We start from the raw sequence: 12,894 nt of genomic DNA, 5'->3' as shown, positions 1-12,894 counted from the left end.
ACAAATAAACAAGTGGAATGCCAACATCTGGGTTTCTAATCAGATGAACACACTAAGCGAGGAGGCTTCATCAATTACAGGGCTAACACCTTCATGTCAAAAGAAGAGCTACCACTGAAGATGATCTAGGAGCTACAAACAGACCAATCTTTTTCTTTTTTCGGACACACTGCGTGGCTTGCGGATTTTTAGTTCCCGGACCAGTGATCGAACCCTTGCCCTCAGCAGTTAAAGTGCAGAGTCCTAACCACTGGACCACCAGGGAATTCCCAAGCAGACCAATCTTTGTTTTTTATCTTCTACTTTTCTATCATGGTATTACATAGATAATAAGTCTACATATTTTAAGTTTACAGCTCAATGAATTTTTACATATTAATTTACCCAAATAACCACCACTCAATCAAGACAATATTTTTTTTTAACAAAGGCACCAAGACCTATTTTTTCCGCAGTTGCATTTTTAATTAATTAATTTATTAATTTATTTATTTTTGGCTGTGTTGGGTCTTCGTTTCTGTGCGAGGGCTTTCTCTAGTTGTGGCAAGTGGGGGGCCACTCTTCATCGCGGTGCGCGGGCCTCTCACTGTCGCGGCCTCTCTTGTTGCGGAGCACAGGTTCCAGACGCGCGGGCTCAGTAGTTGTGGCTCACGGGCCTAATTGCTCCGCGGCATGTGGGATCTTCCCAGACCAGGGCTCGAACCCGTGTCCCCTGCATTGGCAGGCAGATTCTCAACCACTGCGCCACCAGGGAAGCCCAATCAAGACAATATTTTGAATACTCCAGAAGTTTCCACTGTGTTCCCACAAAGGCAGCCATTATTCTGATATCTACCACAAAAGATTCATTTAGCCTGTTTTTGAACTTCATATAAATGGAATCATAAAGGTTCTCTTTTAAAGTGTCTGGATTCTTTTGCTCAATATTACATCTGTGAGATTCATCACTATGTAGTATTCTATTATATAACTATGCCTCAGTGTATTTATCCATTCTACTGCTGATAGACAGTTGGATTATTTCCAGTTTGGGGGCTATTATGAATAAAGAATTAAACATTTTTGTATATGTCTTTGTGGTGGACAAATGTACCCATTTATGCTGGGCATACCACACATAGGAGTAGCTATGGGATGATTTTGCTCAAATGCTATCAGGATTTCCAGACTACTGAATGCCACACTATGAGACTTTACTGAATCATTTCTCTTGTAAGAAGCCTTTAGATAACAAAGTCAGGTAGACCTAAACGGTCTTCCAGCCATTATGCAACTGAGGTAGTTGCCAAAATGATTCAAAAACAACTTGCCAATAACAGACCTACAAACTTCCATCTCATCTACCCCATCACACAGAACTCACAGCATTCAGATCCAAGGAGCAATCCCTTGGTCTGCTAAGGACAATTAAATCAACAGTTATGGATGAGTGGTTAGTTATGGATTTCTGAAAAACTAGGTATTTTTCCACACATCTATGTAGAAAGGTGTTTGTAGAATCAAAAGCTTGGGAATGGCAGAGATCTTAAAAGAAAACATCTAGTACAACCCTAGTACTAAGTCCCTATCTTCCACAAAAGGCAACATAGTGAAAAGGGCATGGACTCCTGAAGTCAGACATTACAGGCCAGAATTACGAGCAAATTATCCTAATCTGAGTCTTAATCGTCTCACTATAAAATGGGAATTACAGTTGACCCTTGAACAACATGGGCTTGAATAGCACAGGTCCACTTAAATGCCAATTTTCTTTACTAAATACTACAGTACTACACGATGGGCGGTTGGTTGAATCTGAGATGCAGAACCGCAGATAGAGAAGAACCAGGTATGTGGAGGGCCAACTACAGATTATACTCGAATTTTCAACTTTGCAGAGGGTTGGTGGCCCTAGCCCCAATAGTTCAAGAGTCAACTGTACACCAATTATACCACCACCTCACAGAACCACTGTGAAGATTAAATGAGATAATCTATACAGTTTCTACGATACAGCAAATTTTATTTCAAATGTCTCTTTTTTTTTTGTGTGGGCGCAGCTTGCAGGATCTTAGTTCCCTGACCAAGGATCAAACCTGTGCCCCCTGCAGTGGAAGCACAGAGTCTTAACCACTGGACCACCAGGGAAGTCCCTCAGATATCTCCTTTTCACAGAAAGAATACTGGCCAGATAGGGGATTTGAGTTATGGTCCTAGAAAATCATACTGTGAGGGCCCCTCCCATCACACCTGAACAAAACTACAAATTGGAATATATCCTTAGGGGTACACAAAGATATGCAAGCAAGGGAATCAATTTCCACCCTACTCTTTCATAAACCTGATCTGCCTAGATAACTGGATTATCAAATAAGGTTTTCAAGCATAAAATTTATTATTTTAAAACAGGGGTCAGAAAACTACGGCCCATGTACCAAATCTGGCCCACTACCAATAAAGTTGTATTGGAACACAACCACGCACAGCTGTTTGCTTATTGTCTGTGGCTGGTTTTGCACTACAATGGGAGAACTGAGTAGTACTGACAGAGACCACATGGCCCACAAAGCCTACCACCAGGTCCTTCGCAGAAAAAGTTTGCTGACTCCTGTTTTAGGATAAAATTCTGTGGGAGAAGTAGAATGGATACAAGTTCAAAAAGAAAAAGGAAAAATATGAAATGGACAAATTCCCAGAAGGATACAATTACCAAAACTGACTCAAAAAGTAATAGAAAATCCAGATAGACCTATACCAAGTAAAGACACTGATTTAGTAATTTCAAATCTTCCTACAAAGAAAAGCCCAGGCCCAGAGGACTTCACTGGTAAACTCTATAAAACACATAGAAAGAAAGAATTAACAATTCTACATAAACTCTTTTAGAAAATAGAAGAAGAGGAACATTGTCCAACTCACTTTATGAGGGTAATTTTACTCTAATACTAAGGCCAGCCAAAGGTATCATAAGAAAAGGAAACCTCAGACCAATATCCCTCATGAACATAGAGATGTTCACAAAAATTCTTAATATTAGCAAATTGAATTCAGCAACATATAAAAAGTATTATATACCACGACTCAATGGGATTCATTCCAGGAACACAAGATTGGCTTAACATCTGAAAATCAAGTAATGTAATACACCATTTATACACATCCATATCTTAGAGGGCTTTTTTAATATAAAAAAAGGTTATCTGAGGACTTCCCTGGTGGTCCAGTGGTTAAGACTCCACGCTCCCAATGCAGGGGGCCCAGGTTCGATCCCTGGTCAGGGAACTAGATCCCGCATGCCACAACCAAGAGCCCGCAGGCCACAACTAAAGATCATCCAGGCCGCAACGAAGATCCTGCGTGCCACAACTAAGACCCAGCGCAGCCAAATAAATAAATATTTTTTAAAATAAATATATCTGTATATTTTAAAAACATCAAATTGCTATTACATTTAGAAACTTTGTATTTATTTTTAAAAAGTCAATATTTACAACCTGTCAGAAATTACATCCTAGGGACTTCCCTGGTGGCGCAGTGGTTAAGAATCTGCCTGCCAAGGCAGTAGACATGGGTTCGATCCCTGGTCCAGGAAGATCCCACATGCCGCGGAGCACTAAACCTGTGCGCCACAACTACTGAGCCTGCACTCTAGAGCCCGCAAGCCACAGCTACTGAGCCCATGTGTCATAACTACTGAAGCCCGCATGCCTAGAGCCCATGCTCCACAACGAGAAGCCACCACAATGAGAAGCCCGCACACCACAATGAAGACTAGCCCCCACTCCCCACAACTAGAGAAAGCCCGCGCACAGCAACAAAGACCCAACGCAGCCATAAATAAATAAATTTAAAAAAGAAAAAAAAAAGAAATTACATCCTAAACTATTTAAAATTAAATATTTAGACTACTTAAATTTCTGATGACCCTTCCATTTCATTAAACTGCACTGGGCAAATCTTGAGATTACCCAGATGATACTTTCTCTCTTCACTTCATAAAGGCAACAAATTGATAAGCACACTCTCTAGATAAGGCTTCAAATACACACTGTGTATAAAGAAAGTGACAGAGCCTCAACACTGATCACCAAAATCCCAGCTGTAAATTGTGTCCACAAATCAAATCCCCACAGACACAGATGCTCAAAGTCATGAAGTCATCTAATTTTACCACTATATGGCAAATCCCCCCCCATCTCACCCACCAGGTCATTGGAAAAGACTCAAACACCTTGCCAAAATTCGGACACATTATCACTATGAATACTGCACTCCTGTGAGATACTGATATGGATATCCTGTCCTGTTGTTCTGGCTGAAGAACTCTAGTAACCCTGCTCCTCTGGTTGATAAGAACAGAAAAATGACATATTTTCCACCTTGCATTACTTACAGAATCTCAGGAATCTCAAGAATCTTAATTAAACATTTTCTAGTCCAATGTTTTTCAAACTACAGGTCTTTAGCAGTCAGACCCATTAAGGTCAGAGTCAATTTGGTGAGATGCAATCAACTTTTTTTTTCTTTTAATGAAATAGAAAATGTCAGAGGGCATCACATATAGAAAGGGTAAACTTTTGTTTCCTGTGTGTGTACACACTCTGTGCATGCAGGGGTCACACAGGGTCAGCATGTAAAATACATTAACTGTGGGTCACAGGTCAAAAAGTTTGCGAGACACTCTGCTAGTCCCACAGCCCTGACCCCTCAAGAAAGCTCCACCAAAAATTTCTTAGCAATCAAAAAGTTATGTTATGGGGGCGGGTGGTGAATTGGGAGATTGGGATTGACATACATACACTAATATGTATAAAATAGATAACTAATAAGAACCTGGTGTATAAAAAAATAAAATAAAATTCAGAAATTCAAAAAAAAATTTTTTTTTAAGTTATTTGTAACCATCTCCGTTTCATACAGAGAAACCAAAAAATAGGAATTCTGTGTTCAGTACACTTTATCTGCCATTCATAAAAAAAAGCCTGGAATCCATCTGAGGTTTCCAGTTGAAACAGTGACCTGCTCAGGGACAGTCTCTTACGTTTTGATGGGATTGAGACAGACCACAGACTGAAATCAGTTTAGTCTGTGGCTAGGAAAGAGAACAAAAACCATTCTGGGTCTCGAGTTCCTCACCTGTAACCACAGGAGAGGATTGTTAGGACTCCTAGCTCCGGAATTGGGAGGTTTACTGACAACCAACTGGCCAAGCAGGTGAAGACTATGCCTCCCACGCACCAAAACACTTGAACTTGAACCATTTAACAAGTCAATTACTGATCAATTCAACTAATATCGCACAAAGAGTACTGATAATAAGAAGCTAACACACCAACTGCAGTAAACAATCAAGGGGAAGTCCCCAGGATTCAGTAGAAGCTGCACCCTAGCAGGTATCATTATTTCTCAGCCACCCTTCCCTCTCAGAGTCCAGTTCACCTCTGTCCTCCAGCTATCAGTCATGGATGTGGCACTCGCGCTCTTCCCTGACACCGTACTTCATTGTGCAAAAGGAAACTGAAGCAGGGAGCAATGAGTGGGCGGGCTGCAGGAGCCATCAACAAGGCTAAACTAAGAGCCTAGGCGGCTAATGCCTCACACCTCTCACAATTCCTCGACTATTTAGAATCCCGCTCCCCTTGGCCTCCCACCTCAAACCATACCCCGGAGGCAAGCCTTAGTAATGGGCCCCTGCGCACCCGAGGCGGCCCCCAGCTCGTGCCCGCCTCCAAAAAGGTCTGCAAGGCCTGGAACCACGAAGCCTAAAAGCAAACCCTCCTGGCAACCCCGGAAGCCCCCTCCCACGAGCGCCCACTAGCCACCCGCCTCCCCCTCGCTCCCACCTCCACGCCGCCGGGCCTGCGCCTCCTGCGCACACCACACGAACACGGCCCTGAAACACCTCAAGACCCAGAGACCACGGGGCTTCTCCACATCCACCCCAACAGCCGCGGCCGCCGCCAGAAGCGCCCGCGACTCCACGCCGCCGCCGTGAGGTCACTTCCGGCGCGACGCCTCGGAAACCGAAGGGCCGGCCGCTGAGGGGCGGGGCGCTCGAGAAATTTGAGAGTTTGGGAAGAGCACTGCCAGGTTCAGCTCTGTGGCCTTCCAGAACCGCACCTGCTATCCATTTTGCATTCCCCGCCTTCTTATATTGGGTGGAGTCTGGGTTCGAGCTGGAGTCCTGTCCCCGCTCCCTCGCTCAGATGCATGGGGAGCTCCCCTCTCTCGTGTAGTCTTTTTTTTTTTTCTATCATGTTTAGATGAAATTTATTTTTTATGATTGAAACATTTTTTTTAACATCTTTATTGGAGTATAATTGCTTTACAATGGTGTGTTAGTTTCTGCTTTATAACAAAGTGAATCAGTTATACATATACATATGTTCCCATATCTCTTCCCTCTTGCATCTCCCTCCCTCCCACCCTCCCTATCCCACCCCCCCCATCCCACCCCTCTAGGTGGTCACAAAGCACTGAGCTGATCTCCCTGTGCTATGCGGTTGCTTCCCACTAGCTATCTATTTTACGTTTGGTAGTGTATATATGTCCATGCCACTCTCTCACTTTGTCACATCTTACCCTTCCCCCTCCCCGTATCCTCAAGTCCATTCTCTAGTAGGTCTGTGTCTTTATTCCTGTCTTGCCACTAGGTTCTTCATGACCTTTTTATTCCCCTTAGATTCCATATATATGTGTTAGCATACTGTATTTGTTTTTCTCTTTCTGACTTACTTCACTCTGTATGACAGACTCTAGGTCCAGCCACCTCACTACAAATAACTCCATTTCGTTTCTTTTTATGGCTGAGTAATATTCCATTGTATATATGTGCCACATCTTCTTTATCCATTCATCCGATGATGGACACTTAGGTTGCTTCCATGTCCTGGCTATTGTAAATAGAGCTGCAATGAACATTTTGGTACAAGCTCCGGCTTTCCCTTCAGTCCCTCTTGGGCTAATCGCAGAACCAGAGCGGAAGACTTAGGCGTGGAGGGCGCCTGGTCACGTGGCCCCCATCCTTGATCAGTTGCAGCTGTGGGGTGCAATTAGTAGGCCCCCGTGATGGATTAAAGGAAACAAAAAATTCCCTTCGTGGTTGATCTTCAAAGTTTATCAGCTTCAGCTCATTTTTGGCCTAGTGTCAGCCAGTCTGTGCTTGACTGCATTCCACCACCCCCACCCCCAGTACTCGGTACACAGGAAAGTGCCACTCTCCTTCCCGTGGCATTTTAGAGTCTTGGTAGTCTTGATTTTGGAGAGAGCAGGCGTTTAGGGCCAAGATTGAGTGTAATGAGGAATTTTGGAGTTTGAGCTTGCAAGGTTATCTTGAAGCGAATTTGCAAGGTTATCTTGAAGCCTGACACCTGGTTTAGGAACCACTGCTTGTCAGGCAGCATAGAGTAGGGCCGTGGTTCCAAATTTGGCTCTGCAAAATCAGTTTAAGAACTTTAAAATTTTTTTCTCTTTTCAGGAACTCTCCCTTCCCTTCCTCCATCACTAGAGATTCCATTTTAGTAGGTCTTGGGGGACTGTGGCATCTATTATTTTCAAGGTTCCTTCCAGTCAATTCTTAGCACACCCCAGGTTTGGGAACCATTGGTGTATCAGACTCAGAGTTGAATCCTTGCTCTACCTTTTCTTTTTAGTTATTATTATTATTTTACAAACGAGCTGTGCAACTCTGGATATAATAGCTAACAAAGTTGCTGTGAAATTAAATGAGATAATGTGCGCCTGAGCATGATTGATAGTCCAAAAAAAGGTGGTTAATTCTCTTATGCCTCCCTTTGGTTCTATGGTTCTATAGTCCACTCCAAATGATTTTTTAAACTCACAGGAGAGATTGGAGACCTTCAAGATGGCAGAGGAGTAAGACGTGGAGATCACCTTCCTCCCCACAAATACATCAGAAATATACCTACATGTGGAACAACTCCTACAGAACACCTACTGAACGCTGGTGGAAGACCTCAGACTTCCCAAAATATATATTTTTTTTTCCTTTTTCTCTTTTTCTGAGTGTGTATGTGTATGCTTCTTTGTGTGGTTTTGTCTGTATAGCTTTGCTTTTACCATTTGTCCTAGGGTTCTGTCTGTCCTTTTTTTTTTTTTTTTAGTACAGTTTTTAGCGCTTGTTATCATTGGTGGATTTGTTTTTTGCTTTGGTTACCCTCTTCTTTTTTTTTATTACTTTTTAATTTTTAACAATTTTTTATTTTTTATTTTAATAACTTTATTTTATTTTTTTTCTTTCTTTCTTTCTTTTTTTCTCCCTTTTCTTGTGAGCCATGTGGCTGACAGGGTCTTGGTGCTCCGGCCGGGTGTCAAGCTGTGCCTCTGAGGTGGGAGAGCCAAGTTCAGGACATTGGTCCACCAGAGACCTCCTGGCTCCAAGTAATATCAAAAGGCAAAAGCTCTCCCAGAGATCACCATCTCAACGCTAAGACCCAGCTCCACTCAAGGACCAGCAAGCTACAGTGCTGGACATCTTATGCCAAACAACTAGCAAGACAGGAACACAACCCCACCGATTAGCAGAGAGGCTGCCTAAAATCATAATAAGGTCACAGACGCCCCAAAACACACCACCGGACGCAGCCCTGCCCACCAGAAAGACAAGATCCAGCGTCATCCATCAGAACACAGGCACTAGTCTCCTCCACCAGGAAGCCTACACAACCCGCTGAACCAACCTTAGCCACTGGGTGCAGACACCAAAAACAATGGGAACTATGAACCTGCAGCCTGTAAAAAGGAGACCTCCAAACACAGTAAGTTAAGCAAAATGAGAAGACAGAGAAACACACAGCATATGAAGGAACAAGGTAAAAATCCACCAGACCAAAGAAATGAAGAGGAAATAGGCAGTCTACCTGAAAAAGAATTCAGAGCAATGTTAGTAAAGATGATCCAAAATCTTGGAAATAGAATGGAGAAAATTCAAGAAACGTTTAACAAGGACCTAGAAGAACCAAAGAGCAAACAAACAATGATGAACAACACAATAAATGAAATTAAAAGTTCTCTAGAAGGAATCAGTAGCAGAATAACTGAGGCAGAAGAATGGATAAGTGACTGGAAGATAAAATAGTGGAAATAACTACCGCAGAGCAGAATAAAGAAAAAAGAATGAAAAGAATTGAGGACAGTCTCAGAGACTTCTGGGACAACATTAAATGCACCAACATTCGAATTATAGTGATCCCAGAAGAAGAGGAGAAAAAGAAAGGGACTGAGAAAATATTTGAAGAGATTATAGTTGAAAACTTCACTTATATGGGAAAGGAAATAGTCAATCAAGTCCAGGAAGCACAGAGAGTCCCATACAGGATAAATCCAAGGAGAAACATGGCAAGACACATATATATATATATATTTTTTAATGAAAGCTTCTTTCTTTCTTTCTCTCTTTCTTTATTTTTGGCTGTGTTGGGTCTTCGTTTCTGTGCGAGGGCTTTCTCTAGTTGCGGCGAGCAGGGGCCACTCTTCATGGCGGTGCGTGGGCCTCTCACTGTCGTGGCCTCTCTTGTTGCAGAGCACAAGCTCCAGACGCGCAGGCTCAGTAGTTGTGGCTCACGGGCCTAGTTGCTCCGCGGCATGTGGGATCATCCCAGACCAGGGCTCAAACCCGTGTCCCCTGCATTGGCAGGCAGATTCTCAACCACTGCGCCACTAGGGAAGCCCGGCAAGACACATATTAATCAAACTATCAAAAATTAAATACAAAGAAAAAATATTAAAAGCAGCAAGGAAGAAACAACAAATAACACACAAGGAGATCCCCATTAGGTTAAGAGCTGATCTTTCAGCAGGAACTCTGCAAGCCAGAAGGGAGTGGCAGGACATACTTAAAGTGATGAAAGGGGAAAACCTACAACCAAGATTACTCTACCCAGCAAGGATCTCATTCAGATTCAACGGAGAAATTAAAACCTTTACAGACAAGCAAAAGCTAAGAGAATTCAGCACCACCAAACCAGCTTTACAACAAATGCTAAAGGAACTTCTCTAGGCAGGAAACACAAGAGAAGGAAAAGACCTACAATAACAAACCCAAAACAATTAAGAAAATGGTAATAGTAACATACATATCGATAATTAACTTAAATGTAAATGGATTAAATGCTCCAACCAAAAGACATAGACTGGCTGAATGGATACAAAAACAAGACCCATATATATACTGCCTACAAGAGACCCACTTCAGACCTAGGGACACATACAGACTGAAAGTGAGGGGATGGAAAAAGATACTCCATGCAAATGGAAATCAAAAAAAGCTGGAGTAGCAATTCTCATATCAGACAAAATAGACTTTAAAATAGAAACTATTACAAGAGACAAAGAAGGACACTACATAATGATCCAAGAAGACAATATAACAATTGTAAATATGCACCCAACATAGGAGCACCTCAATACATAAGGCAAATGCTAACAGCCATAAAAGGGGAAATCGACAGTAACACAATCATAGTAGGGGACTTTAACACCCCACTTTCACCAATGGACAGATCATCCAAAATGAAAATAAATAAGGAAACACAAGCTTTAAATGATACATTAAACAAGATGGACTTAATTGATATTTATAGGACATTCCATCCGAAAACAACAGAATACACTTTCTTCTCAAGTGCTCATGGAACATTCTCCAGTATAGATCATATCTTGGGTCACAAATCAAGCCTTGGTAAATTTAAGAAAATTGAAATTGTTTCAAGTATCTTTTCCGACCACAATGCTATGAGACTAGATATCAATTACAGAAAAAAATCTGTAAAAATACAAACACATGGAGGCTAAACAATACACTACTAAATAACCAAGAGATCACTGAAGAAATCAAAGAGGAAATTAAAAAATACCTAGAAACAAATGACAATGAAGACACGACAGCCCAAAACCTATGGGATGCAGCAAAAGCAGTTCTAAGAGGGAAGTTTATAGCCATACAACCCTACCTCAAGAAACAAGAAAGATCTCAAATAAATAACCTAAAGCAATTACACCTAAAGCAATTAGAGAAAGAACAAAAAACCCCCAAAGTTAGCAGAAGGAAAGATCATAAATATCAGATCAGAAATAAATGAAAAAGAAATGAAGAAAATGATAGCAAAGATCAATAAAACTAAAAGCTGGTTCTCTGAGACGATAAACACAACTGATAAACCATTAGCCAGACTCATCAAGAAAAAAAGGGAGAAGACTCAAATCAATAGAATTAGAAATGAAAAAGGAGAAGTAACAACTGACACTGCAGAAATACAAAGGATCCTGAGAGATTACTACAAGCAATGACATGCCAATAAAATGGACAACCTGGAAGAAATGGACAAATTCTTAGAAAAGCACAACCTTCTGAGACTGAACCAGGAAGAAATAGAAAATATAAACAGACCAATCACAAGCACTGAAATTGAGACTGTGATTAAAAATCTTCCAACAAACAAAAACCCAGGACCGGATGGCTTCACAGGCAAATTCTATCAAACATTTAGAGAAGAGCTAACACCTCTCCTTCTCAAACTCTTCCAAAATATAGCAGAGGGAGGAACACTCCCAAATTCATTCTACGAGGCCACCATCACCCTGATACCAAAACCAGACAAAAATGTCGCAAAGAAAGAAAACTACAGGCCAATATCACTTATGAACATAGATGCAAAAATCCTCAACAAAATACTAACAAACAGAATCCAACAGCACATTAAAAGGATCATACACCATGATCAAGTGGGGTTTATCCCGGGAATGCAAGGATTCTTCAATATATGCAAATCAATCAATGTGATAAACTATATTAACAAACTGAAGGAGAAAAACCATATGATCATCTCAATAGATGCAGAAAAAGCTTTTGACAAAATTCAACACCCATTTATGATAAAAACCCTCCAGAAAATAGGCATAGAGGGAACTTACCTCAACATAATAAAGGCCATATATGACAAACCCACAGCCAACCTCATTCTCAATGGTGAAAAACTGAAAGCATTCCCTATAAGATCAGGAAAAAGACAAGGTTGTCCACTCTCACCACTATTATTCAACATAGTTTTGGAAGTTTTAGCCACAGCAATCAGAGAAGAAAAAGAAATAAAAGGAATCCAAATTGGAAAAGAATAAGTAAAACTGTCACTGTTTGCAGATGACATGATACTATGCATAGAGAATCCTAAAGATGTTACCAGAAAACTACTAGAGCTCATCAATGAATTTGGTAAAGTAGCAGGATACAAAATTAATGCACAGAAATCTCTTGCATTCCTATACACGAATGATGAAAAATCTGAAAGAGAAATTAAGGAAACACTCCCATTTACCATTGCAACAAAAAGAATAAAATACCTAGGAGACAATACCTACCTAAGGAGACAAAAGACCTGTCTGCAGAAAACTATAAGACACTGATGAATGAAATTAAAGATGATACCAACAGATGGAGAGATATACCATGTTCTTGGATTGGAAGAATCAACATTGTGAAAATGACTCGACTACCCAAAGCAATCTACAGATTCAGTGCAATCCCTATCAAACTACCAATGGCATTTTTCACAGAACTAGAACAAAAAATTTCACAATTTGTATGGAAACACAAAAGACCCCGAATAGCCAAAGCAATCTTGAGAAAGAAAAATGGAGCCGGCGGAAACAGGCTCCCAGACTTCAGACTGTACTACAAAGCTACAGTAATCAAGACAGTATGGTACTGGCACAAAAACAGAAATATAGATCAATGGAAAAGGATAGAAAGCCCAGAGATAAACCCACACACATATGGTCACCTTATTTTTGATAAAGGAGGCAAGAATATACAATGGAGAAAAGACAGCCTCTTCATGTAAAAGAATGAAATTAGAACACTCTCTAACACCATACACAAAAATAAACTCAAAATGGATT

The 12,894-nt window shown here is 41.1% G+C and overlaps 1 protein-coding gene and 1 non-coding gene across 3 annotated transcripts in view; one reads left to right on the top strand and one right to left on the bottom strand.

The window, feature by feature from the left end:
- Nucleotides 1-5,943, bottom strand: part of EDC3 (enhancer of mRNA decapping 3) — a 51,776-nt gene extending 45,833 nt beyond the window's left edge. For both annotated transcript variants that reach the window (XM_061181913.1, XM_061181914.1), the window contains exon 1: nt 5,823-5,943. The gene's annotated coding sequence lies outside the window, so the exon portion shown is untranslated. The remainder of the gene's footprint in view (nt 1-5,822) is intronic.
- On the top strand, nt 3,189-3,261 carry TRNAW-CCA (transfer RNA tryptophan (anticodon CCA)). Its single transcript has one exon. It is a non-coding gene; the product is annotated as a tRNA-Trp (tRNA).
- Nucleotides 5,944-12,894: the final 6,951 nt, after the last annotated feature.

The sequence above is a fragment of the Eubalaena glacialis genome, chromosome 2 (genome assembly GCF_028564815.1).
Source record: "Eubalaena glacialis isolate mEubGla1 chromosome 2, mEubGla1.1.hap2.+ XY, whole genome shotgun sequence".
In the NCBI taxonomy this organism is placed as follows: Eukaryota; Metazoa; Chordata; class Mammalia; order Artiodactyla; family Balaenidae; genus Eubalaena; species Eubalaena glacialis.
The sequence above is the reverse complement of the archived record's forward strand: the minus strand, read 5'-3'. Positions and strand labels throughout refer to the sequence as shown.